We start from the raw sequence: 18130 nt of genomic DNA, 5'->3' as shown, positions 1-18130 counted from the left end.
ATGACATATTTCTCCATATCTAGCTCTGTCTCCTGAGAGGACCTAGAGGATAATCCCTTCACAAGATATTCAGAATTATATTCAAGAGAAGTGCTCCTGCATTAAAAAAAATATATTATACTTGTTCTTTGTGGACTAGGAATGCAGTTATGAAATGCTTCTGTTAAAACTAGCCCCTTGATATCAGTGGATGTTATAGGTCTTGGAATTGCCAAGGTTAAATGATAGCACTTAACTACCAGAGAGAAAGTGGACATGGTTTTCACAGCAGGCAAAGACTCCCAAGGATATTTTGCTATAGTTTAAAAACCACGGAATGTCCGGGTTTGAAATACTGTGAAGCAATCAAGGTGCAATTATGTTTTCAATTAAAAAAAAAGCATTCTTAGTGTGCATACAAGACTTGTGGCAAACAAGTCATAGGTTGGAAAGTCCTGGTCCATCACCCAACTGTCTAATCCATACTATAGTACCCACCTGTAGCTGATTCAGTAGCTTCTTTGTAGCAATGTAAATCAAAAAATGTTTTACTTATATAGCAAATGTCTATACACTTATTGCATATCCCTCTAACTACTAACTTGCTGAGCCAAAATGTAATTGGACTGATGCCCAGGGATTGTGAAAAAAATCTACAGAAATGAATGTCAGAATAAAAAAGTATCATTGCCTAAATTCTCTCTAAAAATTAGAGATTAGGAAAGCTATCCAATTCTCTTTTTTTTTTTTATTAATTAACGGAAAAAAGAAATTAACCCAACATTTAGAAATCATACCATTCTACATATGCAATCAGTAATTCTTAACATCATCACATAGATGCATGATCATCGTTTCTTAGTACATTTGCATCGGTTTAGAAGAACTAGCAACACAACAGAAAAAGATATAGAATGTTAATATAGAGAAAAAAATAAAAGTAATAATAATAGTAAAAAAAAATAAAAATAAAAATCAGTGAACTGTTAAATATTATTCCCCTTTAATGAAATGGAAATGCTAAGACAATAAGAGAAGGGTGATTTGCATAGGGACACAGCAGGGATCAAAAGAAGTGCAGAAATCAGACTTCCTAACTGTATGACGACAACTCCTGGAAGCTGTTGGCATGCACTGCATGGAAGGCTTTTCAGCCTGTTGTGTGCATTGATGGGTTAGTAAGGATTCATCACTATAATCAGACCTCTGCAGTCAAAGTGAAAAGCTTACTATTGCATTTTCTTGAATAAATTGCTGGCTAAATGAAAAACTCTTACGAATTATTCAGATAATTAGCCAATCACTTTACTGTAGCAGCTACAAGGCGGATTTATTTTTCAAAATTTCCTTAAATAATCTTTTCAATCTGAATTCCTCATATGAAGAAATATGCTGTCTTAAAGATGTCAGCATACCTAAACAATGCTTGTATAATTTATGTTTCTGATTCTGTTTGCTTACCTACATATTTGTAAAGGTTTATAGCTTTGGGGCATATTTTAAAAATCAAAATACCCTTTCAAAAATTCAAACCAAGACTATTCATGTAAAGAACTTTTTTCCTATTTGAACTTTCTATTTGGAGGAATTAAGATTAAATGCAATTTTCCTATCAAAATCATTATCTTAACATTTTATTCAGGTTCAAACACTGAGTTCTTCCTTCCCCACCACATAAGCTCAAACTGTCTAGCTGTGACATTTTCCACACTGCAAAATATTATAAATATTATCAAATTCTAAACAAATATATATCTTCTTGACTTTCTCAATTCTTTTTTTGGAATTATTTAAATCTCCAAAGTGTTCATGGAAAACTCTAGCATTAGAATTACCGGTAATAAATACAAGCACAATACACAGTTTCATTTTAATGTGTTTTTTTAAAAAATAATTGAGATAATAAGCTTAATTAAACTGCTTCCATAGAATCCCATTGTTGCCTGAACTCAATTTACTTTTTAAGGCTCAGATCCACTTGAAGTTTCCATGTCACATGTCCCCTAAGCTTCCCGGAGGTCAGAGTTAGACATATCTATTACCTATTGTTGATTATTACAAAATGAAACCATTTTTCTTTTTCTCTCAATTCAAGCAGTGTTATATGTAAATTCAAGTAAAATGTTCATTATCATTTGTTCCCTTTTATATTTTCAGAGAATTGGCAGAATTGCCTAACAATTGAGGCCCCTCCAAACAAATTACAAATTTTATAACATAATTTTGGAAAAAAAATTTATCTCTTTCCCTTAAATATTGAGAGTGTAAATCAATTTTTTAAATTGATATGAGATTATGATTTTATTCGACATGAGCCTATAGCAAGCCGAGATGGTTTAGTTGATCATTTTAAGAAATGTTTGTTAATTCTCTCTATTATGCAGAATTAATGATGAACAAGCTGACAACGAGCAAGTTAACGATAGGGTCTAGTTATACTGATCCAAAGAGGAACAAATTCTTGATAGAATTTAAATCTTATGTACCCCTATATGTCTAGAACAATGTGCTGTCCAGAAAAAGCTCTTAATATGTGTATTTTATTCAAGCAGATGAGAACTGATTACTCATCTATTTCAAAGACAGTGGGGTAGACATTTTACATGAACTTGTAAATTAGTATGCTTTTTTTTTCTAGAGCCAATCCAATATATCTTTAAAATATGTAACTATTAAAGTGTATTTCAGTTTTATTTTACTTCTCAGTTTATTTCCTGGTATTCTCATTTCTTCAAATTCTGTAAAGTAACATTTTAGCTAAATACACACACTCACATAGTGGGAGACCTGGCTCTAGTTAAGCCTTATCTTGGCTAAATCTTATACTATCTTGGTTAAACTGTGATAGTATAATGTTTCCATTTCTGCACCTGCAAATGCATAAATTTTGAGTAGCTTTCCAATCTTTTATTCACATATTGAAAGCTGCAGAGATATGGCAGAAACAGATTCAGAAAAACTAGCTTGAAATTTTGACTCCTAGGAAAAACATCTCTTTGCACATCAAAAAAATAAGAAAGAACTCTTGGAAATTAAACATATTACGATGGCTTGAAGCTGTATTTACCTTCAGTAAAACATGTTCTTAAATTTAATCCAAGCAGTTAAATTCCTAAATTTAACCCATTGTAGGTAAGAACTTAACTTCAGTTATGATATTTCTCACATCAATCAGGATGGGCTTTAATATTACCAGCTGGAGTCCCCATAAGAGAATGAAATTCAGACAGAGAAGAAAAGCCACGGAAGGAAGAAACTGAAATCAACAAAACCCAGAAGAGAAGTGAGAGACCAGCAGATGCTGCCATGTGCCTTGTCTGGAACCAAAGATCTCTGACAGTTAATCTAAGGGGGAAGAAAGCATTGCCTTGATGATGCCTTGATTTAGACATTTTCCTGGTCATGAAACCATGAGCGAATAAATCCCTGCTGTTTAACCTGACCCATTTCATGGTATTTGCTTTAAGCAGCCTAGGAAACTAAAACCCAAATGATAAACAAAATACCAACATTTACTCAAAGTATATGAGTAAATATCTCTTGGCATATACTCTCAAGGATGTTTCCCAGAGAGTAGGGAAGGAAATAGTCAATGAGTTAGAAAAAGAAAAGAAAAGACAAGATATTTAATGGATCAAAGTTTGAGGTCCACTAGCTGACTAATAGCAATTTCAAAGGAGAGCACAAAAAAAATGGAGATGGCCATTATGAAGAAGTAATTTAAGGAAACATTCCATAACTGAAATAAATGATTCTCCAGTTTGAAGAGGCCCATTTAAACACCCAGAGTAAGAAATGAAAGCAAATAAAGAATGAGAAAACAAAAGCACAACCTACCATAAAGCACATTATACCAAAATCCTACCTGCAATGATAAAAAGAACTTATTAATACAAGAAGTTAGTAAAACAAGAAATCTAAGGAGTAAAAAACAGAAAGGGTAAACATAGAAGCAAAACCAGCGCCTATGAAACAAGGGAAAATGCCTTCAAATTTTCTTAAGGCTTTTAGGTCCAGTCAAAGCCTCAATAAGATAGGATGACAAAACAGATATTTTAGACATGTGAGGAATCAGAAAAAGTACTTTCATGCAAAATGTCTTAGGAAATTTCTTGATGATACGCTTCTCTTAACAAGGGGATAAACCAAGAAAGAGGAAGAAATGAGATCTAGAATATAGGAGATCCAACATTGAAGAGTGATGAATGAAGTCGCAGATGTAGAGCCCAGTTAGTTTGATATAAAAACATGGTGAGTTTTCAGAGGGAACTGTCCAGATCTATGCTCAATGGAACATGGACATGTTGAGCATTTAGGAACTTAAAAAGGGCAATTATCAATGCCATGAAATAAATAATCTTGTACAAAGAAGAAAATGTGATCATAATAGTCTACTTGGCTCTGTAATAGGCTCACTACGGACTGTTTGCTTAGTCATAGCAATATAAACGCTGCCTTACCATGACAAAGAATGGGACAGTGAGAAAATGGAGAAAAGATTTACTAGATAATGTCTAAAGCAGACTACTTAAGAGGTATGGGTGATGCATATTGTTTTAAAAATATGAAGGAAATGGTCAGAAAAAAGATCCAAAAGTGTAAGGAACAAAGTTTATTTAGGGAATGGGTCTAAGAACTGGAAGGTGGAGTATGTACCTGCTTGATATTCTTAAGAGTTTTTGTACTACTTGATTTAAAAAAAAAAACTATGTGCATTGACATTTGTGATAATAATGCACCCAAAATGGAAATTAGTAGAGAAATAAAATGTTTGTCACTTTTCCTGTGGTGCCACGTAGGAGCAGGGCTGACTGTTTGATTGCCAATTATATGCTCAGATTTAGCTTGTAGACACAAACTCTTTTAAATCCAAGATTGTGAAGTTGGAAAACATGTAAATGATTTTGGGCTATTTCTTTTCTGGGATATTGAATCAGACATCAGTTAATGTAGCCATTAATAATAGCACCTCCCTAAGAGGGTTGTTTGGCTGAAATGAGTTATTGCATATAAAGTGCTTAAAGTTGTCTTGCATTCGAAGTGTAATGTGTCCATTATTAGTATCAATACATAAATAAAAATTTCACATTCAGAAATGTAGTTTCTGTTTGAGTCTAATCATGAAGGTATACAATTAAGAATGTAGAGTAACAATAATCAGTGACCATGAAATAAGAGTTACCTGTTGAAATTTCAAAAAATGAAGGGAAAACAGTTTTGTTATATATGGGCAGACAGGCAAACTTATCCAAGATACATATTTATGATAGCATATCTCTTATTTCTTTTTAGACAATATTATAACCAAACTTTTCTTGGAAGTAGTTTAAATGGTTACCCTGGCATTTCTGACATGCCATGGCTAATTTTTCATTGACATTGGCCTTATTCTGATAATTGTTCAGTTTTAAGATTTTAAAATTTGCATTTATGCTTTTCCCCAACAAACTAACATAAGCATAGGATGTACATATTTGAAATAGGCCAACATGGATGAAGGATATTATCTTATTTTTAGAATGTAGAAATGAGGACAAAGATTCTATTTTAGACATTACAAATCCAACTTGCAGATATTTTGGAAGTCAGAAAAGCAGATTAATTTAGATTTCTTTTCCTAAAAAGATTAAGAATGTTATTAGAATGTCACTCTTTCCCACTTCCTAAATTTTTTATAATAATAAACTTTTCTTTACATTTTGGATATTGACTAAAGCATTCATCGGAAATCTGTGGATTATGTGTACACTGCAGACATTTAAATATTCTTTGACATATTGCTTCAGTTTTCCACATTTGTAAAACATTTCAGACACCTGTAAATAATGGACTCTTTTCAGAAGCTCCTTTAAAAATCATCAATTATTACATATTCAGCCTCTTTAGTGTGTCTGACCCCATAAAGTGCTGATTTGAAACTCCGTCTTACTTGTTCTTGCAACAAAGGCTATATACTGTGAATTGTTAAATAACCCCAATATTTATGACATGCTTGGTTAAACAGGAAATGGGCTACTTCTCTGTAAATAATTCACAAGTCCACTTTAATAACATACCACAATGTGACCTTAGCAATTTCTCCACATTCATTGATTGGGAAGAAAATGACTGAAATATTTTAAAACCTTATCCTGCTTTATTGTAGTGTATCCATAGATATTGAGGAGAAATAGAACTTCATATTACCATTGTTTGGGGGACCTCTCATTTGAATCACTTATATAATTTAAGTAAGAATGGCAAATAGTAAATGCATGTTTATGGTATGAGATCCATGGATTCTAGGTTGATGGGTCAATTCTATAGTGATGATCCCAAATAGTTTGAGTACCAGAGCAGATGTTGCAATGACAAAATACCTTGCTATGGAAATTACTCTGTTTTTAGGTTCAAAAGAAAGGAAAATTAGGGGTGTGTGACTGAATTTTAGGTGGTGATCTTTCCTTTCAGGGACTGTTTTATGTTCCTAACAGGAAAAACTATTTACTTACATACAATTTTACAGATTACTCTGTGAAGATTTACTTCTTAATACTAAACATTAAGGTAGGGAGAAGTCTCACATGTCAGTTCAATGAAGTAAAGCAACATGTAAAAAATAAATGTCCAATATATATAATTTAAATAGTCAATTTGTGATGCACAAAATATATAGAGTCTACTTGTAATATCTGATGTACTTCTTTGTTAACTTAAATGGAAGTTTGTCTTGCAACTAACTAATATCAATGAATTATATGACAATTGTTTTATATAGTCTCCAAGTTGCATATTATTTACAGTTCATTTCTTATGATGTTCTTGCTTCTCTGTCTAGGGTTACTAAATCATAGATGTACTACACTATAGACAGTTTACATTAAATAAATAAAAAAGAGGCCATCTCATTCCTTCTGAACCGAATTACCTCTAATATATTCTATCAACTGTTATCTATGATCACAGTAAAGAGAATTCACACACACACACACACACACACACACACACGCATAACAAGGAAATCTGTAGATAATTTCAAGTACTACTTTGTATTATTGTCATCCTCAGAGCCAATTGCAGCTCTTTACGATGGTTATCAAGCAACAAGATACATATTTTTATACTTTATTTTTCTTATTACTTTCAGTAAAGATTTGAAAGAGTAAAAAAATAGTCAATATGCAAGTGAAAGACTCAAATATCATGATTCATACAGTTGAAAATTGGTTCCTGAATAATCAAGAGTTTACTGAAACGAAATATACAGAATAATCTTCCTTTAGTACTAGATAGTTATAAACAATTACAGTCTTGGGAAAAAGGTTTTTCAGAAGATTGTCCTCCAGTTGCTTTTCATTAAATTGGCTTGTTTTAATTAGTTCCCTTGAAGAATATAAACATAATTTTATTAGCTTATTACACCATATTAATTCATCAAATGGTATGTTTGATAGCAGAAATCTGACCACTGATTAATCCAAGGGAAAAAAATAAATAGGAATGAAAAATAAAACACTACATTAAGTCTTAAATACATTATTCTTTAAGTTCTCCTAATTCAACACTCCAAAATGATTTATGCATTGGCTCTATATAATTTTCAGAAAATCCATAAGAGACAAAGAGCGAACTCTATTAGTGTATCTAAACAATGCAGTTGGTTAGACTGGATGAGCACAAGGGAATAGAACTAAGAAGCATGGACAAATGAGGATGCCCTTGAGAAAGAATGCTACCTTAGATTCCTCCCTTCAAAAATATGCACTTCTTCACTATTTATACTGCTAAGGTACACCATTCAAGTGTTTGGCAAAGTATTATACCTCCTCCCCCACCACCTCACCACCAATGGATTTCCATTTTTTAGTCTTTCAATTTCTATACTTAAGTTGAAAATTAGGAAGGAAATAAAAATGAGTTCTCTATGATTAAAATGAATATAATGGCTAATAAAAGTCATTTATGTAGGTGTTGTTAATTTTAATACTTATTCCAAGTGTTTAAGACCTGAAATTAGTGTACAGAGGGAGAAAACCGGATACTAATACTTTCATGAAGACAGTGAGAATTTTTCTAAAGTATCTCATGGATTTATATCAAAGTAAAATGTACCTTTTAGATTATTTTATTTTTAACACAGTTATCAGTGAGATTGTAATCATACAGAATTCTCTGTTATCCCTACTCCCAACAACTCACCACACACACACACACACACACACACACACACACACACACACAGCTTGCCATAGCACCTTACCTAGCAAAGTCTATGTCAAACTGTGTTAACAAGGACTAATGAAAAGGCATAAAAATAGCTGCTATTACAAGACTACTATTACATCATTGTCTGATTCAATGGGTAAGTGCTGTATTTTAATCCTTGTCCATATGTAAATTTGACTAAAATTTTAGTCAGTTTGCCTCAGAGTTAGATGTGTAATTTATGCAATTCTTTTTAGGACTCTACTTGGAAATTCTGCATGAACCTTTGCACATTTCCAGCATGCTCATTCTGAGACATTTATATATGAATTATTTCCAACATATTCAGTTGGTTAATTGTTACTTTTATGCTGGTGTGCACATGCATCTATTTAATAAGTGGTTCATTGATAACACAACAATAAGTCATACAACACAATCCTGACTTATCAGTTGGCAGCTATGATTTGCCTCACTCATTCTACGAGTTTACTTTCTGTTGCTTATACGACTACAAGGGTAACAAAAACAAGTACAAATGATTTTGAAACTAAATTACTTGCAAGTAAACTTTTATCTCTTCTTGATAAAATTTAATCAAATATTAAGCCTCTAAGAAAATACCATCCTTTCTAAACAAATTAGCAACATCAATGTTTCAAATAAATAGCCATTCTTTTATATTAAAAATAGACAAACAACATGAATGAATGCAGCTTTCATGTGATATTTCTGTTCGTCAAAGTGTTTGCGCTATACTTAAGCACCATGAACTCCCAGCTGAGGAATGAACTCTGGAGAATGACAAGAAGTTGTTGTGGCTGTTAGTTGGAAGCAGGTATGATTAGTTAATTTTATACAGGTGGTTGATGATTGATGGCAGTGGAGGCATTTTAGGAGGAATGGGACAGTTAGTATTTGGGAAAGAGGCACTCTACCTGTGTAGCCCAGCGAATTGTCATCGTTATCAGAGGTGGGGATTGGCGTCCCGTTGTCGCTCCCCCTTTCTAGGTCCTCAGGTTCTGTCGGAAACAACACCAGAGCTGCTGATGGGGTCACAGAAGTAACAGTAGTTGCCATTTCGATCACAGCATGTCCAGACACAAATAAATCCACATGTGACAGAAAAACACACAAGGACAACACACAGCACACTTCATTCTCGCCCCTCCTGCGGCACACTAAGCCCTGGGAGGGTCTCAGCATCATGGTTTACAGTTTCTACCGCTTCTTTTTAATTTCCCTAATTCTCTGCTCTGGCTGCACCTTTGCTGCACTTCAAAGCTGGCGCAGGGCTCTGACTGCCCTTGGTGAGGCCAGCAGCACGGACTGAGGGGAGCATATGGAGGAGGGAGAGGGCAGGGTTGCTGAATGCTAGCATTGCTAATTTCCTACCTTATTGTTAATCAAAGCTATTGACTGTGATCACTCCCCATCATCGCTTCATCTCCTGGCAATTACAGACTCAAGGGACTGTACCTCCTTTGGGGGAGGGAGGAAGGAAGGGCGTGGGGAAAAATAGGGGTTTGTCAAATAAGAGGGAGGGATGATAAAAATGTCATACTTTTTCTGAGAGACAGGGAAGAAAGGGGTTCAATATCCCCCACCCCCCTTTTTTTCAGAAGGCAACACTTTGTCATCTTAAAGGGCCGAGGTAAATTTACTGAAACGAGTGCATGAACAAGAAGCTATTTAACGTGGATATTTTGGTTTGACTCTTTAAAAACATTTAAAATTGCTTCAGAGTTTATATTACTGTCATCCATGTGCGTTTGCTCAACTATTGTTATTTTTCTGGAGTGAGGGAAATGTTTTATGTTCTTCAAATCACACATTCATTCCCTTCTGTAAATATTAGAGTTCAGATGAAGTATGACAAAATCAAGTTCTGGTACAAGCTGAGCTGCACGATCACAAATTTTCCTTGTGCTCAACCACTGTATGTGTCAAATCTATATATGTGAGATAAATACAAGCAGTGTCTATAGCTCCACTGCCGATAAGCAGGCACAAACACAATAAAAACCAAGTGTGTACCTCCTAAATTGAATAAGAGAGTCACACAGGCCATTCAATTTGCGGTGTTCTATAGGCTTTTTATCGCCTTAAACAGCATCTACAGAGGATTTCTCAGTCTGAGCAGTGAGGAAGCACAGCTGTTTTACATGGGGAAAAAGTGTCACTTATGAATGAGGCATCGAACATATGCATGCAATGCCTCTCTGAAAACATCACAGGGGTCATTAATTTTGTGTCTAAGGAAAGAATGACCACTCCTCCACTAGGTTGGCACATTTTATCTTAGATATGGCTATCCAGTGATGATTTAGAAATTTCAAAGAAAATAAAAAGTCTTGCAAAAATCCTTTTAGTGGTTCCTTACAGGCAACATATTTATCCCTTCTATCCTCCTGCCCTCCCTCCTCCCCACCCCAGTGTCATATACTTAACCCAATGGAAAAGAAAAAAGAAAAGAAAAGAAATCCAGATCTTTGCAGACAAAAGGGGAAAAATGCTCTTTTTTCTTTTCTTTTTCCTCTATTCATCCTTACCTCTCCAACCATGACTGGTACCACGTTCATCCTTTAAAACACGCTAGAAGTGGTGAGGCAGGGAAAGGGTCTATAATCTACCCTGTTAACTTATTTATATGCACAAGTTGATTAGGTGGGAGTTTAATTCACATCAAAGAAAGAATGAAAAGGGGGCATGTTTTTGTATTTTGGGGGCATAGTTAGTACAATGTTCTGCCACAAATAAGGAATTCTTGCTCATGTAGACTAACCCAATAAAAGAAATTGATATAAAATAAACAGAAGGTGTTTGTTCAAATGTATTATAGGACTTTAAAGGAAGCCACCTATGCTTAGACACAGTCCTGTTTTAAAAGATACAATGAGTTTAGGGTCACTTTGAATAGAGGTATTAATTACTTTTAATAATAAATGCAGATTTTTAAAGAAACTACTACCCTTAATTTATAGTAGAATCGTTTTTTTTTGTTTTTTTTTTAATGTGATGCACACATTTCTAATCACCTGGTTTAGAATACAATAAAAATGTGTCCAAATCCCTGGCATGGGATGCATTGTCAGTTTGTCTAATCAATATTATGATACTTTTGGGATAAGACTTGTACATCCTTTGTTATTGAACCTTTCTCAGAAATAATGGTATTATAAAAGTAATGAAGGGCGGGCCATGGTGGCTCAGTAGGCAGAGTTCTCTCCTGTCATGCTGGAGACTGGGGTTCGATTTCCCGTGCCTGCCCATGCAAAAAAATAATAAATAAATAAATAAATAAATAAATAAACAAAAGCAATGAAGAAGGGTGCACAGGTGGTTCAGTGGTAGAATGCTCACCTTCCATGCAGGAGACCTGGGTTCGATTCCTAGACAATGTACTGCCCCGGCCACCACCCCCCCAAGAAAAAAAAGTAAAAGCAAGGAAGATAAGAAAACAAGTTTTCCATGGTTTGAAATAAGATATCTAAATCTATCAAACTAGACTTTTTACCCATGTCTAACTTCTCCTCAGTTGTTTAGAAATTTGGCTCCCTGCTCCCACCCATCATTCCTCTGGCCTCCCCTTAGGCCCAGGAAGGACTAGACCTTGCATTCACCAATTAATATTACCATGTCTATAAAACACTTTCTCATATTGCCTTTAATTATGATAGGCTAAGGAAACAAAAGGGCTATTTATACTAACGTCATTCACTCATTTGTTTCTTTCCTTTCCTTCTTGTCAAAATATAACTTCAACATGAAATAACCATCTGACTCATTGCACAAATGTAAGAAGACAATTCAAAAAGTCTAAAAGATACTTCTTTATGTTTTATTAAAGAATATTGATTGTGTGAGCCATGAAACAGAAATATAATGAAGCAAAATAATATTTAGTGTTTAACATATGTGAAGGAAGTTGCAAGTCAGGGGTGAGCTGTCCAGTCCAGGCCCAGAATGAGGGAGATGCGGGTAGAATTGATAAAAGCCACCATCACACTTAGAAATGCTCTGGAACTAGAGGTGCTGAGTTTTATGTACCTGTCACACCCATTAGACTGTGAATTCCTGAGGGCTAAGTGCTGTGTCTCCTTCATATTTATACTTGTACCTTATGCTTAACCTGTGACATCTTAGTGGCTTAAACATTTTTTTCTCTAAGGTAATCATTGAATTAATGAAAGATTATAGTTAGGGGGTAAAATAACTTGCTATAAATTAACTTGAGTGCTATTTTAACCTTTATCTCTCCAGTATCCATAAAAGCATAAAAAACATATTTCCATATTCCTTGCTATAAAGAGGATGTCAGGAATCAGAGAATCATAAACATTCAGGGCTGGAAATACGTCAGGTGAAGTCTCTTAAAAACCGTCCATCAAATATGTAGTCTCTTCTGAAATCAGTGGCCATTTAGCCTTCACTGCTTTTCAAGGTAACAAATTCGAATTTTACAACTAAATTCTTCCTTGTATGTTAGGCTAAAAAAAAGGAAAAAGGATATTTTCTAGTTTTTCTGCTTATTGGTCCAAATTCTGATCAGTGGGGACTTGTAGAACAAATGTCTTTTCTAGAAGAGTCTGCTTCTCTGCCAGCACTCCTCAAATTCTGGCGTTAAGAGGGCTCAAAACTTTGTTCTTTTCTTATTCAATATAATATTTGAAGATAACTTCATCCCGTCTCATATGGAACAGTGTAAGTTCCATATTTCTTAGTAAGATCCTCTTGCAACTGCCAAATATTATCTCCACTGTTTATTCAATATCATCTGGATTCCAAGAAAAAGCACATCTTCTCTTGTTAAACACTAAACTCATCATCTTCTACTCCCTTTCAATATTAACTATGTTAAGAATGTTACTACTGTATTATGTTTTTAATATTTTACAATTCAGTGAAATGCTAGTATCTGGGATTTAAACTGAATTCCGACCTATAGGTTCATTGTTGATAGTTCATGGTAGATATTACTATGTGGTTTTATTTTTAGTTTTTGGAAAGGGAGTTGGATGCCATACTTAACCCCATTTTACATGTTTAAATGCCATACTATAGCAGTCTTTCATAGATTTATAAGTTTTTTTATGTATGTAAATGAATGGGAAATTTTATATACATATATAATCTGTAGAACAAATGGCTACATATACCACTCAGTTACAGCTATATCAAAATAAAATGCAAATTTAGAAAGAGAAATCATTATTTTTCAATCTTATATAAAATAGTCCATTCAGGCAAGCATTATTAATGAATGCTAATAGGTTTGGGGACAACATATGTCAAAGCGCAGAAATATCACCTCACAGATTATTTGCTAATTGCAAAGGGAAAAAATGTAGTATTATAATGGGTAAATCTGGTTGTCACTACTGTAACTTAGCTAACTTGGTATAACCAACGTAGGACGCAATGATGTAATGTAGTAGAGAACATCATTTTTGCAAACAATGTTTAACCTTAACTTAATCAAGATGTTGGCCCTAACTTAAAGTTTACAGAAAAAGGAATATCCTTATCTTTTCAGGAGACATATGTGGAATAATTTAGGAGGCAATGTCACGGAGACTATAACTCATTTTCACATGTTTCAGAAAAAATATAGAACAGAAGTGCTAAAGCAAATATATGATAATATTAACAATTACTGAGTCCATTTTGAAAAACATTGAAAGGAATTTAAGGGATGGTGGGTGAAGACTGAGTGAAGTAAAGCCTTCTTTATAATGTGTAACAGAATTTCATGCAGTGACTTTTCTGATTTGCTGATGATATAGATAAAATAGTTAACATAAATTTTGTAGCAGAAAATTCACATTTATGCTATGTTGAACTTAAACATCTCTAAATTTTTCAACATACTATGTTAGCTAATATCATACTGTAGAAATATAGAGGCCTAAGAGAAAAGTCTGCTGTTCAAAATCAGAGCTCTATTCTTTTTTTATTTTTAATTTTTACATTGGGGTTGTAATTCACATCCAAAAACATGGTTTCCATCTTTACCATTCCTTTCTGCAATATTCAGTTATGTAAATATATGTTAAAAATAAGTTTATTTCTTTGTAAAGAATAACTGTAAAGTATCAAGCTGGTCTCTTTATAGATTTGCATTATCACTGTGCAGAGCTTTGGCATTAATTGACATTTTGAAGATGACCATTAATAAAAGATTAGGGAAAAGCAAATGAATATAAACTACTATCAATATGAGAATTGTGTTCTACAAATTGGATCAATTTTCATTGATTCTTTCCTACTAATCAAGAGGAATGCAGGGAATCATCTTTTAAATGGAGTACTGAGAACATTTAATTAGAAACCTAGGCAATGAATTGCAAAATTAGGTACAGAAACTAAGTATGTGAGACTTTAAATTTGTGTCACAATACTACAGGATTGAATTAAAGTTAAATTCAAACTTCTGCTCTAATCATGTATAATTAAAATAATTGTGGCACATACATTATTTGTCCTATTTCTTTGAACTGGGAATCAGTTCAAACTTTCTCAGGTGAGAAATATGACTGATATTATAAAGATGGAGAGAAAAATATATTGGTAGGTGTTTTGGTAGTACTTACTTAAAAATAGAGAAAAAATCAACTAAAAACAATTCATTTACAATGAAAATTGAGTGACTTGGGGAAATCTATATGTTATAAACCATTAAATATAATATATATCAATTCCAAACACTGCTACAAATGTTGAGTAAAATCATTTTTTTAAAACAGCAATAGGGGCAGGCCACGGTGGCTCAGCAGGTAAGAATGCTTGCCTGCCATGCCCGAGGACCCCAGTTCGATTCCTAGTGCCTGCCCATGTGAAAAAAAAGCTTAAAGCGGTAATAGGATAACAGGAGATAAAGAATTACAAACTTTCCCAATTTTGCTACTATAAGGAAAAGCAAGGCTCCTTTTTATGTTTACCTCACCGAGATTATAATGATCTGTGTGGATGATAACGCTTAGAAAATATATTTAGATTAGAAAACAGAATTCAAATACATATTTAAGCAAAAATTTTAGTGAATGATGTTTTTTTCTGAATTTGAAGACTTTATCATCCAACATGGTTGAGAAGAGGGAAAAAAAAATCAGTGTTTTGCTATTTGGCTAAACTACTTGTTAGAGCAGTTTACTATAACCCACAATCTGAGAGTCCAGGATTGTATTCAATGAGAAAACAAAAATAACAACAGAGACAGATTTCATGCCAGAATCTCCAAATATATGTTGCTGCTTTTGCTCATTTTCTGACTTAGGTGAGGAGATAACTGGATGACATACATATGAAGTAAGAGATGTAAAAATTTGACTCATAATAACCATAACTAATAAATAATATTTTGTTTAATATAAATTATAGCATTTAATATATTTTTCTCATGTAATTCTTACAGTTCTATCATTATCACAGTTGTCACCATCATCATCATCATCATGGACATCCTCATCAATATCCCCAGTTCAGTGATGTTAAAACTGAAGCTCAAAGAAAAATCAGTCATGCAACTAGTAAATAGTGGATGTGACATCTGATTGAAGATGATTTCTGACTCCAAGATGATTTCTGCTTTGTCTGTTTCCTATACCCCATGATCTCAGTTTATTCATCAATCTATTTCTTGGCACTAGATGGAATTTCAATAGCATATAAACAGTGAGACAACAGATTAGTGATTCTTTCCAGTCACTGAAAAATAAGATAGGGTGATTTAAAAAAATCTGTTTTAAGCTCAATTAAATATATCACCAGGACTTCTTCACTATCTCCTTTTAAAGTCTAGAGAAAGTAAGGTAGTTAATGAGGTCATTCGTTGCATTTAAGCAAGAAATAGACAGAAAATATTAAGGGAGAGGTAAAAAAAAAGCATAGGCCTTTATAATATGTGGATTTGAGGACCAAATTACTGACTAAATAAAATCAAGATAAATTCAAATACCTTTTCTTTCAATAATTACCCTTTAAAAGTATTCAAGAAAAGACCAGTCTTTAGCCATCAGCTGAAGGACACTGAAGGTGGGGCCATGTCTTATTTCTCTGTACATGGCTAGCCCCAGCATAATGATAAGCACTGTTGGTAACCAATAAATGTTAGACGACTGGGTAAAAACTGAGTCATAATTTTGTGGGATTCATTTCAAAGTTTAAGATGGAAGTAATTTTCTAAAGAAATGAAAACTAATTGTTCCCTGATTTTTTACTTTGAGTTACATACTTCGCTATCTAAAAATTGTAATCAAGGTAAACGTGATTCAAAACTGCATAATGGTAAACCATTATTTCTGAAAAAGTAACATTTTTTTGATGCCCCATATGAATATGTATTCTAGGAACTAGAAATCTTGTTTAGACATAAATCAGGTGAGGGTCCTATTGATGAGAGTTTTCCTTCTAGCACGTTAAAAGGGAATGATTTAAAAATATTACCTGTTACAAACTGATTGTAAAGGAAAGTGTAATAAACAGCGACAATACACAAAACTGAAAGATGTTGTAATATGTATCAATAAGGGAGATATTCAACTATTTTTAGGTGGGTGAACTGTTTTTTTGATTCTGTGAACTCCGCTAGTTTGAGTGATTGCAGATATGGATACAGATATATTGTGATTTGAACTAATGGAGAGCATTTTTCTGAGCAGGTGCTCTTGAAACTGAAGCAATACTATTTGGGATTAATATTTAGTTTGGCAATGCCACATTTTATTTTTGAATTTGCAATACTATTACAATTCAGAAAAAAATGTCAGAAAAACTACAAGAAAATCCCACATACAATTTTGTCTGAGCTGATTTGGGGTATATCAAGCTAAACCAGGCTAATCAAATCTGTTTATAGATAACACAAATATAAGCAAAATCATCAATAACAAAGAGATGCACTTACAACAATTCTACCAATATAAAATATACATCTGAAATATTAGGAACATAAATACATTAATGGATAAGCCTGTGACTCAGAAAAATACAAAGCCACATAAGAAGCTTTTAACCCACTTAAATTCAGCTTAATCTGACAAAGCAAGATATGGTGCATTCTGTTTGGAAATCATTCTGTTGATGAAGAAATGCTCATAATTTTAAAACCATTTATTCCTGATTTCTTCTAATGGAGTTCTTCTGGTAGAGTGCTTAAAATAAATGGGAAAATTATGCTTCATCACGACAACAGGATTTTTTGTTTGATGTCTGAATGTGTGGTTAAAAAGTCATGGAGGCGTTCATGGAAATAAAAAGTGATTTCAATAATATAATTAGAAACTAAGCCAATTATTCAGCTGAGTTCTGCCTTTATTCAAAATGTTCAAATCTTCAATAACATCTGATGTGACAGATACCTTGGTGGGACAGAATTTAATCTGAGATTTGCTCCCTTGAACTTTGTCCGGGAGAGTTAATTTCCAGTCCATTTTACTAGTATTTCTGACTTTCTCCGTCTGTTGACTTTTTTGTTATTCTCTCCACCCACTTTGCCCTGGTATTCAACAGGCTTTTCTTTTATTGTTCTTAGCATCTGCTACTGTTCCTTTCCCTTTCCAGTCAGTGCATAAGGTAACTTCAACACAGGCTAATTCAATAGAGCTCAAAGTTAGTTAACAGGTGGTGTCGCCAGCTGTTCTAGTTGCATGAACAACCACATCTCATGTTTTTAACACTGAGAAGTGGCACAACAGTAATGCCTGAATTAATAAGGGTTCTCCTTCCGTAACATTAAAATGATTTGGGGGATGTCAGGAATAAATGGGATCATTCTTCAATTGTTGAGAGAAAAATCTAGGTTTGGGGCATGGAGATAAATGGAGATTCTGAGTAAAAACCGAGATCTCTTGATTCTTTAACCAGTGCTATTTTCTACCGGGGAATATATACATTTATTGCCACTCCATCCAATTGTGTCAATAAAGCTTGCTTTCAATCACTGCCGCTAGTTACCAGTTCAGTGGTA

At 33.7% G+C, this 18130-nt stretch overlaps 1 long non-coding RNA gene across 1 annotated transcript in view; it reads right to left on the bottom strand.

The window, feature by feature from the left end:
* Positions 1–9100: 9100 nt before the first annotated feature.
* Positions 9101–18130, bottom strand: part of LOC143648523 (uncharacterized) — a 648490-nt gene continuing 639460 nt past the window's right edge. Inside the window, exon 3 of the long non-coding RNA XR_013158602.1 lies at positions 9101–9185. This is a non-coding gene — a long non-coding RNA (uncharacterized LOC143648523). The remainder of the gene's footprint in view (positions 9186–18130) is intronic.

The sequence above is a fragment of the Tamandua tetradactyla genome, chromosome 10, assembly GCF_023851605.1.
Source record: "Tamandua tetradactyla isolate mTamTet1 chromosome 10, mTamTet1.pri, whole genome shotgun sequence".
In the NCBI taxonomy this organism is placed as follows: domain Eukaryota; kingdom Metazoa; phylum Chordata; class Mammalia; order Pilosa; family Myrmecophagidae; genus Tamandua; species Tamandua tetradactyla.
Note: the sequence above shows the minus strand (reverse complement) of the source record. Positions and strands in the feature narration are given on the sequence as shown.